At 36.8% G+C, this 11120-nt stretch overlaps 1 pseudogene; it reads left to right on the plus strand.

Moving 5' to 3' along the window:
* Positions 1-8945: 8945 nt before the first annotated feature.
* On the plus strand, positions 8946-11120 carry LOC713083 (ATP-dependent RNA helicase DDX3X pseudogene; annotated as a pseudogene).

Raw genomic sequence — 11120 nt, forward strand, 5'->3', positions numbered from 1 at the left:
TTAAATATGTGCAAAAAGTGAATCTTGATACCTATCTCGCATTATACACAGAGATTATTTTGTACAGAATGTAGATCTACATGTCAAAAGTAAAACAATGAATATTCTAAAAGAAATCCAAGGAGAATATCTTCATGGGTTTTGGGTAGGCAATTGTTTATTTAGAGGACACAGTACTAACCATAAAGGAAAAGACTGGTAAATTGTAGTACATTAAAATTGAGAACTATTGTTCATCAAAAGATATCACTCAATGTCAGAAAATTCAGGTGACATAGTAGGAAACTATACTTAAATTTAACTGATAAAGCATTCATACTTAAAATATATAGAAAATATTCTACATATCAATTAGAAGAAACAAATAATCCAATTTAAAAAATGAGCAAAAATCCTAAGTGCTCATAAAATAATAGCTCCAAATGGCTAATAAATATTTAAAAGGTGCTCAACTTTGATCATCAAATGCAATAGGTGTAATAAGTGTTTTAAAAGTGAGTAACCTTGTATAATAAGTGTTTTAAAAGGTGATCAACATTAAGGTACAATACTTGTTTTAAAAGGTGAGCATCTCTACAAGGTGCTCAGCTTTGGTCATCAGTAAAATACAAATTTAAACAAATATATAAATTTTTACATACCTGATAAGATGGCTAACATGGAAAATTACAGTATTTTTCAAATACAAAAGTAATTGAAGATGTGGAGCCACTGGAATTTCATATGGTATTAGTGGAAGTGTAAATTACTGCAACCACTTTTGAAAACTGGCAATACCTACTAAAGCTAAACATGCATATTTCCTATAACTCTATGACCTATGCATCTAAAACCTAGTATAAGACCATTTCGTGGCATCACTGCTGGTTAGCCCACATTAAAAACACCTCAATTCCCATCAACCATAGATAAAAGTATGGCATATACACATAGTGGAGTATTATATAGCATTAAACTAACATAAAAAATTTCAAATCTCACACAGAAAAGGAAGTTCAAAGCAGTTACTTTTAAATGTTACTTAAAGTCTTGAATCCAGTGTTGAATTTTATTTTTGATGATAAGTTGTTGGACTTGACATACTCTTATAACCTAAAATCATTGAGCACTTTCTATTGTCATATATTGTATGTTATACATTGGGGATAGTGTAAAGGGGAATAACTTTGGAGAAAATGCTCATTACCTATTTTTGATAAATGTTTTGTTTAAGTGTTATACACAAGTCCATGGAGAATATCATGTTTCATAATAAAGTTAATCTTCTTGTTAACAAAAGTTTATTAGATACATGTTACTGAATGTAAATGGGCTAAATGCCACAATTAAAAGGCACAGAGTAGCAAGCTGGATAAAGAACCAATACCCAATTGTATGCTGTCTTCAAAAGATCCATCTCACATGCAATGACACCCCTAGGCTTAAAATAAAGAGATGAAGGAAAATCGCCAAACAAATGGAAAACAGAAAAAAACAGGAGTCACAATCCTAATTTCAGAAAAAACAGGGTTTAAGCCAACGGAGATCAAAAAGGATAAAAAAAGGGCATTACATAATGGTAACGGGTTCAACTGAACAAAAAGATCTAACTATCCTAAATATATGTGCACCCAACATAGGAGCATCCAGATTCTTAAAGCAAATTCTTAGAGACCTTCAAAGAGACTCAGACTCCCACGCAATACTAGTGAGAGACTTCAACACTCCACTGACTAGACAGATCGTCAAGGCAGAAAATTAACAAAGACATTCAGGACCTTAACTCAGCACTGGATCAAATGGACCTGATAGACACCTATAGAACTCTCCACTCCAAAACAACAGAACATACATTCTTCATTCATCAATATACATTCATCACCACATGGCACATACTCTAAAACTGACCACACAACCAGACACAGAACAATCCTCAGCAAATAAAAAAGAACTACTATCATACCAACCATTCTTTTGGACCACAGTGCAATAATAGAAATCAAGACTAAGAAAACTGCTCAAAACCATACAACTACATGGAAATTAAAAACCTGCTCCTGAATGACTTTTGGATAAATAATGAAATTAAGGCAGAAATCAAGAAGTTCCTTGAAACTAATGAGAACAAAGATAAAATGTACCAGAATCTCTGGGACACAGCTAAAACAGTGGTAAGAGGGAAATTTATAGCACTAAATGCCCACACCTAAAAGTTAGAAAGATCTCAAGTTAACAACTTTACATCACAAATAAAAGAACTAGAGAACCAAGAGTAAACCAATCTCAAAGCTAGCAGGAGACAAGAAATAACCAAAATCAGAGCTGAACTGAAGGAGATTGAGACACGAAAAACCATTCAAAAGATCAATAAATTCAGGAGTTGGTTTTTTGAAAAAAATAATAAAATAGGCCACTAGCTAGACTGATAAAGAAGAGATAAAATCCAAATAAACACAATTAGAAATGACAAAGGGGATGTTATCACTGACCCCACAGAAATACAACTAACAATCAGAGACTATTATTTTCCAATAATGTAAAATGGATAGCATTTGTATAACAGCTCAAAAGTGTAAGGCAAGTTAAATTCTGTTGCAGCTTTTTAAAATTGCTTATTAAGTTGCTTCACTGCAATTCCAAGCACCTTGACATGAGAAATGGTACTATGACTTTTGTATATTCTACACACTTGTAGTGAGCCTTAAGCCTAGTTTGAGAGATACACTTTTAAAAAGCCAGTAAGATTACAACTTAGTCAAATAAATTGTGAAGACTTTATCTCTTACATGCTTCTTATTTATAGATTTTTTTTGCTATTATTTAGCAAATAGATGACTAGAAGCTGAAAAGGAAGTTATACAATTTCTGTTCAATCTTTGATTTTAAAAAAACTATCTAGAAATTAAGTGATCTGAGTGAATTGGAGTTTATGATTCTAATTTTGCTTTTCTCTTCTGTGTTGTCTCCTGATTTTTTTGAGAAGCCAACTGAATTGTTTGATAGTAGTTTATATTATTATGTAGGTAGTATGTTCTAGGAGAGGTTTAGAAATGTAAAACTCATTATATCTAGTTTAATTCCTAATATCTCCATGAAATAGTTATTATTCCCATTAGACAAAAGAAAATTAAGATTCAGAGAGATCACATAGCTAATGGGATTTGAATAATGGCCTGTATAAATCATAAATTTATGTTTTAATAATTGCATTACTTTGTTTAATTCATTCATTTTTTCTTTTAACCATTATATATTAATTTCCCATTATGTGTCTAGCATGGCTGTAGATACTGAGATTGCAGTGGTGAATAAGCCAGTCAAGGCACTGACTCTCCCCAGTTTCCAGCCTGGTAGTGGACACAAATATCAAGTAAATGAGTAAGTAAATAAACAGAAAACAGATGGCAATAAATGTATGAAGAAGATTAAAAGGTGATATGATATAGATAAGGACATATAGCTAAGAGGAGCTCTCATTTTAACTGAGATCTGAATGATAATAATTAACTAGCCATAACAAGATAAGAAGAAGGCTCTTTTCAGGCAGAAAACACAGCTAGTGTAAAAAGCCAAAGACGAGAATCAGTTTATCCTGTTCTAGGGAAATGAGAAGTTGAATATGCTTGAAATGAGTGGGTGATGTGAAGCACAAGGCAAGATAAGTTAAGGAGGCAGGCAGAATTAAATCATTTAAGACTTTATAAGCCAGGGAAATAATTCTTCTCTTAAGTGTAATGGAAAACTGCTAGAGTTTTTAAAAATGTCTTTTATGTAAACAGTGAATTGTTCTTGGTAAAAGTAAAGGCTGAGAGTTCAGCAAGGGTGTCCTTGTAGTGATACTGATGAGAGATAACATTAGGTAAACATAGAAGGTAATGCAGATGGAGAGAAGCAGATAGTTTGGGATTATGTTTTTGAAGCAGAGTTGACAAGGCTTTCAGATTGATTAGATGTGGGTAAGAAAGAAAGATAAGAATCAAAGAGAATTTATCTGCTTAAACAGCTTAGTGAATGATAGCACCATGTATTAAGATGAAGATCTGAGGAAAAGTTAGTTTTGGGGGTGTTATGACCACTTCCTATTCATCCAATTGGTGAAGGAAGAATTTTGTGCCTGAAATTGTAGGAGATGTTGAAACATACAACACCTGACACTGGACAGATGAGATCATCCAGTCACAACACACTGCATGCTGTGAAGGGCCACACTGGTGTTGCACTCGGGAGCTGAGTGAACCAGGCTGTGGGAGGCAGGCTTTGTTAGTAACGGGAGGGTGAGATGTCCCCTGGTTCCTGCAGAAGGATTGGATTGCCTTGCTTGAGTAATCGTATGGGTTGGCAGGGAGATGAAACCTGTTAGGTTGAGGACAGGGTAGAATGCAACAGCTGACAAAAGAACTAGCTGGGCAGAGAACCTTTCTTACTGAGTAAGGGTGTATCTGGCAACAGCAAGAGAACTCACAGATAGGTCTTTCAGGCCCTGTGAAGTTAAAAAATGTCAAGGTGGCCGGGCGCGGTGGCTCAAGCCTGTAATCCCAGCACTTTGGGAGGCCGAGATGGGCGGATCACGAGGTCAGGAGATCAAGACCATCCTGGCTAACACGGTGAAACCCCGTCTCTATTAAGAAATACAAAAAACTAGCCGGGCGAGGTGGCCGGCGCCTGTAGTCCCAGCTACTTGGGAGGCTGAGGCCGGAGAATGGCGTGAACCCGGGAGGCGGAGCTTGCAGTGAGCTGAGATCCGGCCACTGCACTCCAGCCTGGGCTACAGAGCGAGACTCCGTCTCAAAAAAAAAAAAAAAAAAAAAAAAAAATTTCAAGGTAGCACTTGAAATTTTAGGTCTTACCCTACATCGGGGAAATTAAGGTCGCTTTGGCCATGTTACATTTGAGATGACTGTGTAAAGACTGCATCCAAGTGGAGACATCATGTTGTATATATAAGTCTGAAACTGTGAGAGGTCAGAACTAGAGGTAAAGATTTAGGAGATAAGGACATTTAACATATGGGACTGAGTGGAAGAATGTGTAGATAGAGAAGAGAAAAGGGTTGAGCTTTAGATGCATTTCAACACTGAGAGTTGGAGCAGAGGAAAGGGAGCATCAAGGAGACTTGGAAGAGGAGCTATTGAGGTAGGAAGAAAACCAGGAAGGCAAAGTGTTATGAGCCGAGAGAAGCATTTCAAGAAGGAAGTGATTATCTCTGACAAATGCTGCTGAGTTGTCATAGAAGATAAGTAATCATCAGACTTACAACATGATAACCTTGACAAGAGAGTCTCTGTAGAGTTGTGGGAAATTGGAGGTTCTTGGTAGGTACTTATTTATAGTTAGTTGAAACTAGTGGTGTCTGCTGGTCTGTAGCCTCTAGTTACTATTTTGTTAATCGCACTATGTAAAAAATAGTCTCCTATGTAATCAAAGGCAAACTGATAAGCATGGAATTCCGTAGAAAATTGGCCTCATCTCCCTTTCACAGGGCAATGTAAGATTTTGTGAGCTGTTTTCTATCCAATAGTGCAATTGCTTATGGTTGTAGGCAGAAGTATAACAGGCACCCCGTGGCCTGCCTTTCTGTCATGGCACACTCCATGATTGGTCACACTGGGGCCTTGCTAACCTTTTAGTTTCACAAACAAGACAAGCTTCCACCTTAGAACACTGGCACATACTTTTCTCCCTGTCTAAAAACATAATCTCTTTCCTTCTGGATAATCTCAACCTTAGGATCACCTTAGGTTTCTTCTTAAATGTCACTTTCTCAGGAAAGTCTCCTGGTCTCATAAATTGGCTTATGCTTCTCTGCAATGCACTCATACTCTGATTTTTCCCTTTACAACTCTTCAATGCATCTTCATTCCATGTTCATGTAATTATCTGAGTACTGTCTCCTTTACTCGACTATAAATTCTATGAAGTCCTCTTCTCAGTATATTTTATTCTTCATGGTATTTCCGGTGCTTGGCACAAGCCTTAGTGTAAAGGGAGTGAACAATAAATAGTAAAAATAAAATAATAATAAATACCAGATGGTTTTTTTTGAGGGAGGTGGCAGATAATTTATTAATTCTTTTTTTCTTCTTTTTTATTTTTATTTTTGTTACAGATGAAAAAATTTACTTTAGAATGTTTACTATTGTTCTATTCTATTTTTCCTTTGATTTTCTCTTCTTAGTCATAAGTGGAAATGGAAGGGATTCATTCAAAGGTAGGGATAAGGACAAAATCCATTTCAATTAAAAAAATTACACTATGTATAGGATAAGATTATTGAAATGGAAATTATTCTGTTTAAAGTATTAGTATTGCTTAACTCACTTGCTTCTGTGCTCAAATTCACTGTTTAAAAAACCTCATCGAACATCAAACTATAATATCTACATAAAAATATTTTATTTCAGGAAAGTTACACCAGTTTATATACAGTTTCATAGCAAAATTTTATCTACTTTTGTTACTTTTGCACTGCATATACTTTAAAAATATTAATGACTAACAAACATGGGAAGATATTTTGTTAATGGAATAATGCTTCAAAGTTCTTTTTGTCATTCCGTGGTCTTGAGTATCAGTAATTACTTACCAGCCCTAGACAATGTTCTGAGATAGGGGATTGTCTATACTCCATATACAATCTTCATTTCAACTGCGCAGCTCACTCTGAACTTGGTGTCACTCAGTTCTTGATCTTTATATCTTCACTCCCTGTACCTCAAGCCCTTTATCTCTCCACTCATACTTGACCCTTATTATTTCCCACATTTCCCTCTCTGAACTGAAGTGGTAAGTCTCAGGCATGAAGTGAGCACATTGCTTTAAAAATTGTGGTAATAAAACAAAGCTGAATATTTCATCAAAAGCCTTCCTGAAATAATAATGACTGCATTAGTATTGCTGGGTCAAAATGTTATGTACCCAATAGCTCCAATAACTTGTGTACATAGTGGAAATTAAAAAAAAATTTTTTTCGTTGCTAATAATGGTTCAGGAAATACACTGCACACCAAGTTTGATCTGATGTGTTACAGTTAGGAAAGGCTTTGATCATTTGTAATCAGGTTAGTGTTCAGTCACATGACTTTGATGGTTGACTGAGAGAACCTGAGAAGAATGCAAGGAAGACATGAGAATGTCTTCATTTGTGCAAATCTAAATTGATATTATAAAAGGGTAACTGGCTCTGCCTTGCAGAAGAAATTTATCCGTTGGCATTGTCAAATCTCAAGATAATTTTATTGGTGCCTAATGATATGCCATTAGCTTTCTTAACTTCGAAAGTAATTTAGCAGTTAGTGGAAAAAAATTGTGTATTGCTTAGGCTTCCTGGTTCCTGCATACTCTGTTCTCTGTGCTTGCCTTTTTTCTCCTCTTCTGAGAATTTGTATTTATTCTTTAGGATTCAGCTCAAGCATCTCTTTGTGAAAATTATTCCCCGTTTATCTCTTCTTTCCTCCCAATTCTTTGAGATAGGCAGAAGTCTTCTCCCCCAACCTGCTCTCATGGCACTATATATACACACATACACACACACATATATATGTGTATATATGCACACACACATATATATATTCTTTGATAATTTATTATATTGTAGTGAAATTATTTGTTCACAAATGTAACTGGAGGTTAATTTGCATTTTGATGGTTCAACAAGATAGATCATCAAGGATAGATGCAATATTAATCAAGTCTCTCAGGCATAGATTAGAATTTTTATCCAAGGAACAATATATATATAAAAAAAGAAAATGACTATATAATAATACTTATTCTTTCATATGTTCTCAAATTTGTCTTTCCATGTAGGAAGACAATATACTAGTTAATCAGTATTCTGATATTTTCTCCAGTTTCTTGGGAACTTTGTAATATTACTTAACTATCTTAATTTGGAATCAATACCGGGACACCCTAAGGCTTAGAATAAGAACCAGAACTGGGGTTAATTCATCATGGTAACCAGGCTTCATACAATGTCTAAGCATTCATCTGATAAGCCTCTTCTCTGAAAACACTATGTGCTTTAAAATACTTAGAGGTGGGCCAGGTGGTGGCTCACGTTTGTAATCCCAGCACTTTGGGAGGCCAAGGCAGGTGGATCACGAGGTCAGGAGATCAAGACTATCCTGGTTAACATGGTGAAACTGCGTCTCTACTAAAAATACAAAAAAATTAGCCAGGCATGGTGGCGGGTACCTGTAGTCCCAGCTACTCAGGAGGCTGAGGCAGGAGAATGGCATGAACCTGGGAGGCAGAGCTTGCAATGAGCCGAGATCGTGCCACTGTACTCCAGCCTGGGCGACAGAGCGAGACTCCATCTCAAACAAAACAAAACAAAACAAAACAAAACAAAACACTTATAGGTAGTAGTTCATCTACTTCAAAACTACTACACGAAATGCATAACATCTACGCTTTAAAGAGTAAAACATCAGAACACGAAACAATTGTTTGTTTCCTAGGGTTGTTATGACAGTCATAGATGGATAAACATAGCATTTACTTCAAGTTCATGTGGCTGGATCTCAGAAACTACTAGTTAAAGCCATGGGTAGGCTCTAGAGTCAAACTACCTGGATGCAAAGCTTAGTTTCATGAGTAGCAAACTGTAGTTTGGGCAAGATGCTTAAAATTTCTGCTCTAATTTCTTCATTTATAAGATTGAGATAATACTCTAATTCATTAAGTTGTGTTTAATAAGCCATATATGACTTTCAAAATACTGACTAAATGCTTAAGTTGGTAACATGAGGTGTGAGGCTGATTAAAGATAATAAATTATATTTGACAAAATAAATGTTAACTTTTAACAACTCTTACTGAACTGAACATAGATTTTTTGTTTTCTTGCACATATTTTCTGTTAAAGATAGATAAAATAGAGCCACAGTTCTTTCGTGAGAGGGCCTTCGTGGTAAACAAACATATTAGCTCAGCAGTGGAAGACTCCTGGATACTCTTCAGGGATGAGTCATGTGGTGATGGAAAATGTGCTTTGGCTGGAGCAGCAGTTTTCTGGCCTAGACCTGGCCTCTTCAGATAATCAGAATGGGGGAAGTACAGCCAGCAAAGGCCACTATATCCCTCTTTGTTAAGGAATAGAGCAGCTACTAAAGGATTCTACCATAAAGACAGTTTAGGGTGGTGTTCCAGCAAAGATAAGGATGCATAGAGCAGTTTTGAATCTCCTAATGATTCAAGTGCTAATTCTAGCTTCTTCAGTGATCATGGACGCGGATCGAGGGGAAGGTTTGATAATCATGGATGGAGTGATTATGATGGCACTGACAGCCATGGTGACAGAAGTGGTTTTGGCAATTTATAACATGGTGGGAACAGTCACTGGTGTGACAAATAAGATGAAGAGGATTGGTCAAAACCACTCCCCCCAAGTGAACGTTTGGAACAGGAACTCTTTTCTGGAGGCAACACTGGGATTAATTTTGAGAAATATGGTGACATTCTAGTTGAGGCAACAGGCAGCAATTGTCCTCCACATGTTGAAAGTTTCAGTGATGTTGAGATGGGAGAAACTATCATGGGAAACATGGAGGTTACTCATTATACTCGCCTGACTCCAGTGCAAAAGCATGCTCTTACTATTATAAAAGAGAAAAGAGACTTGACGGCTTGTGCCCAAACAGAGTCTGGAAAACTGCAGCATTTCTCTTGCCCATCTTGAGTCAGATGTATTCAGATGGTCCAAAGGAGGCTTTGGGGGCCATGAAAGAAAATTAAAGGTGGGGACGCAGCAAACAATACCCAATCTTCTTGGTATTAGCACCAAGAAGAGAATTGGCAATACAGATCAATGAGAAAGCAGGAAAATTTTCATACTGATCTGGAGTTCCTCCTTGCATGATTTATAGTGGTGCCGATATTGTTCAGCAGATTTGAGTCTTAGAAGGTGGATGGCACTTGTTAGTAGCCACTCCAGGATATCTAGTGGATATGATGGAAAGAGGAAAGATTGGATTAAACTTTTGCGAATACTTCGTGTTAGAAGAAGCTGATCAGATGTTGGATATGGGGTTTGAGCCTCAGATACATAGAAAAGTTGAACAAGATACTATGCCTCCAAAGGGTGTCCACCACACTATGATGTTTAGTGCTACTTTACCTAAGGAAATACAGATGCTGGCTCATGACTTCTTTGATGAATATATTAGTATCTTCTTGGCTCTATACAGGAGTTGGCTGTACCTCTGAGAACATCACAAAGAAAGTAGTTTGGGTGGAAGAATCAGACGAGCAGTTGTTTCTGCTTGATCTCCTAAGACATCCACTTGATCCTAGGCAAGTATGCACTAACCTTAGTGTTTGTGAAGACCAAAAAGGGTTTTTATTCTTTAGAGAATATCTTATACCATGAAGGATAGTCACGTTCCAGTATCTGTGGACACCATTCTCAGAGGGATAGGGAAGAGGCTCTTCACCAGTTACCCTCAGGAAAAAGCCCAATGCTAGTGGCTACAGCAGTAGCAGCAAGAGGACTGGACATTTCAAATGTGAAACATGTTATCAATTTTGATTTGCCAAATGATATTGAAGAATATGTATATGGCATTGGCCATACAAGACGTGTAGGAAACCTTGGCCTGGCCACCTCTTTCTTTAATGAGAGGAACATAAATATCACGAAGGATTTGTTGCATCTTCTTCTTGTTGAAACTAAACAAGAAGTGCCATCTTGGTTAGAAAACATGGTTTATGAACACCACTACCAGGGTAGTAATTGTGGACGTTCTAAGAGTAGCAGATTTAATGGAGAATTTGGTGCCAGACACTACTGACAAAATAGTGGTGCCAGCAGTTCCAGCTTCAGCAGCAGCCACACAAGCAGCAGAAGATTTGGTGGAGGTGGCTATGGAGGCTTTTGCAACACTAATAGATATGGAGGAAATTATAACTCCCAGGGGATTGACTGGTGGGTAACTGAGCCTGCTTTGTAGTAGGTCACCCTGACAAACAAGTTAATATGGAAACCATATGTAACTTAGCCAGATGATACCTTGTATAGCTTGAAGAACTCACACTATATTACCAGCTGTGATTCTCCACTATTTTTTTTAAGGGAGCTCAAGGTTCTACAAGAAGAAATGAAAAGAACAATTAACAACCTTGTTCGGAAGGTGGTTTGA

Source organism: Macaca mulatta, chromosome 5 (genome assembly GCF_049350105.2).
Source record: "Macaca mulatta isolate MMU2019108-1 chromosome 5, T2T-MMU8v2.0, whole genome shotgun sequence".
Lineage (NCBI taxonomy): Eukaryota > Metazoa > Chordata > Mammalia > Primates > Cercopithecidae > Macaca > Macaca mulatta.